The sequence below is a fragment of the Octopus bimaculoides genome, chromosome 5 (genome assembly GCF_001194135.2).
Source record: "Octopus bimaculoides isolate UCB-OBI-ISO-001 chromosome 5, ASM119413v2, whole genome shotgun sequence".
Taxonomy (NCBI): domain Eukaryota; kingdom Metazoa; phylum Mollusca; class Cephalopoda; order Octopoda; family Octopodidae; genus Octopus; species Octopus bimaculoides.
Genome location: NC_068985.1, coordinates 104,995,618 through 104,999,140, shown reverse-complemented (window position 1 = coordinate 104,999,140; position 3,523 = coordinate 104,995,618).

Below are 3,523 nucleotides of genomic sequence, written 5' to 3'. Positions count from 1 at the left end.
TCATCATCATCGTCGTTTAACGTCCGCTTTCCATGCTAGCATGGATTGGACGATTTGACTGAGGACTGCTGAAACCAGATGGTTACACCAGGCTCCAATCTGTATATGGCTAGATGCACTTCCTAACACCAACAGAGTGCACTGGGTGCTTTTTTCACACTACCAACACTAATGAGGTTGCCAAGTCACTTGCAAAACAAGAAAAGAACAAGAAGGGAAAAAGGGGGAAAAGGAAAATGTCTCTTTGACTAAATAATTTGAGAGGAGGAAGAGGGCCAATGGTTCTATGCTAGGTGTTGAGAAACTAAAGTATGACAGACACATGCATGGGTGTCTTGCTATAGAAAAGATACAGGGTTACCTTGCTCTATATAAGGATGGGTGGGAGTAGGTGGAAAGAAGATAAGAGATGGTTGGTGGCAGGATGCCAGAGCATCTCAAGGTATAAGAAGAAGAATTTATAAAACAACTCGAGCTAGAAATTCCAGACATGAAAACAAAACTTGGAACTGAAGGGTCTTAAAACAAAGTTTTAGAGAGAAGGAAGACAGGACTTTTATAGCATTGGGGAAATAGCCATGCTGTTTCTGCAGAAAAGGAGTCAGTTGAAATTCTATAAGATATGCTCAGTGTAAACATTGGACACATAAGAGGTGCAGTGGGACTGCAGGCAGGCTAACAGAGAAGGGCAGATTTCATATGCAGCTGGGGCACCAGGGCATTAAGCACTAAGAGCTCTCGAAAGTAAATTGCCTTAAATTTTCAGATGGCTCCTTTGCAGTAGTTACCTAGGTAACAAAATTAGCTGTGGCGAAAAGTGTGGTAGTCTCTACTGGCAACAATGGTCTTCCTCCATACATTCAAGAGCAGATTATATGGAGCTTTTGTGAAGTACACTGCTGTATTGGCCATGAAACACAGGCTTTGAATGCTGAAAACATGCAGAGACGAGAAAGAAATGAGTTGAGCATACTTTGTTGGATGAACCAGTTTTTGTATATGAATGACAAATTATAAATAAACTTGAGAAACAACCTGGATATAAGAAGAATCAGATGTAGTAAGAAAAGAAGTCTTTGCTGGTATAAACATACAATGTGAATGGAGAATGACATCTCTATAAGTGAATGGTACTTAAGGAAGAGGGAGACCAAGAAAGATTGGGAATGAGATGGTGAAAGATATTCTCAAGACACCACATCTGACAAAAGGGATGACAGAGGACTATGTTGACTGACAGAAGATTTGACCTTGCCCCATAAGCTTGTTAAAATGCCTGATAAAATGGTGAGATAATGTACACTCCTTTCCACTTTCTGCCTATTCTATAGCACTATACCTCCCCACCATGTCTTCTCATATCCACAGCACTTATTCTGTACTCTTTCATTTTCTCAGAATCTCTTCTACTCATCATACACGCCACACTTAATTGGGAAGAAAGAATTCGATCTCTGTATATTGAATCACTCACTTTCCCTTTCCCTATCTTACACTCTTCTATCCCCCCAGCATCTCTTCTCTCCCTCATTGTGCCACGTTGCACAACCTTCCTACCTCGACCACTCATCCTACTACTTCTCTTTCTCCCTTCCTTCAGAATCATGGATGAGGCTGAAAGAAATTAGGACAAAGACATTCCTCTTTGGTAAAGCCTCATCAAGTTTTTCAAGTTTCACTTGAAAAGGAAGGTGAGTGTGGAGAGGGAGTTGCTGTCTTTGAGTGAATCTATCAAAAGGTGGGTGAAAGGTGTGAAAATGGCAAGAGTGGATGGTACTGCTTTAAGTGCAGATCTGTGAGATGGAGGAAAGAAGTTGGAGAGGGCACTTGTCCTTGGTATTCAAGGAGATCTTGGATAGTGCGGTTCCTTCATTGTCCCTATTGGTCCTCCTGTATCAGAAGGACGCCATCATTATCACATTTTTTTCCTTCTTAGTGTTGTATATTATGTATACTACCCTTCTTTTAATATATACCATATATGTTTTTTCTCTTTTTTTTTATCATTCCATTATATGCAACCCCCCACACTTTATGTCTGTCTATGTATTACCCCTGCCTCATTTGCCTAGTGGCAAGTAAAAGAAATCATTATTATTATTAATGTTGGATTTGCAGAATACATCAACTCCCCCCCCTCACTTTCTGGAAGAGAAGCACAAGCACATACACAGACGTATACACACACGGCAGTAACTTCCGCCTACCAAATTCAATCACAAGGATTCGGTCAGCCCTGGGCTATAGCAGAAGACACATGCCCAAGGTGCCACGCGGTGGGACTGAACCCGAAACCATGTAGCTGGGAAGCAAGCTTCCTAACTACACAGCCATGCCCGCGCCTACAACGACCCATAGATATTGAAATCAACCATATATTCAATCATCTGGAAAGGCTTGCCAAATGATACAAACATGTTGTCTGTTGTTTGGTTTTAGGATGGAATTAGTGGAGACGTATAATGATCAAAGACAATACAACCATCACTACTAGTCTTTCAGGCATTACGTATCCAGGCAGACATTATCTAGTCTATCCCTCGATTTTCAAGTCTGTGGGGAATAATTCAAAGCAATTTATTTGCTCTTTGTTGCAAATCGAGCGACTATGTAAAGGTTCCTTTGATGTATGACGTGTATGTATATGTTCCAGTGTATCAATAAAATACTGATGGTTTAAAGATGACAGATATATAAAGATAATTTATGTGAAAACTCAAATATATGATGAATCCGGAATTCGGTTAAATGTTATGGGAATGAATCATAACGTTTCTTTTGATGATAGACTGCTAGAATGATTCAAGGAATGAATTATTTCAGTTGTACTTACAAATGTTAAGTACGTGAATATTCACTTAAATAGAATCCCCGGCTCTTTTATAAGATTGAAAGTTTTAAAATTAACCGTAATCATTTCGTATAGGAAGTTTCCTGAAAACTCACAGATAATTTTTATTGAATTATGGATACGCCCCAGTGTCTCAAAAAAGGTAGAACAGGTTTTCAATGCATCGTACAAGATCTGTTTTCAAAGAACCGAGTTATTGATACTGCGTTAAACCAAGTTAACAAGTTGTAAGAACGACCGTGCGAACTCAAAAAAGAGAAATGGTGACGAATGGAAAAAACAGAGGACTCCTTTTATTTAAACGCGTCACACGGTCGAACACACAAAATATTATATCACATGATGATATACATGATATGTTATACTACGATAACATAGATGACCAGTAATGAAAGACCACAACCGTATAAGATGAATAACAGAGATATTTATTATAGCATTAAAGATGTATGTCTGTGTGAGAGTGTGAATGCGACATATAAGAACATAATAAAAGACAGGCCGTCATGCAAAGAAAAGTGTGTATGTGAGTGATACATGTATGTGTATGTGAGTTATTACAGCAGATAGAAAGAGAGTCAATAACACGTGAGCATTTATACCAGTTCTTGAGTACACAATTGGAAGAGTCTGTATGTGAAGGGAGTTGAGGCTGTGTGTGGCAGAGCTGAT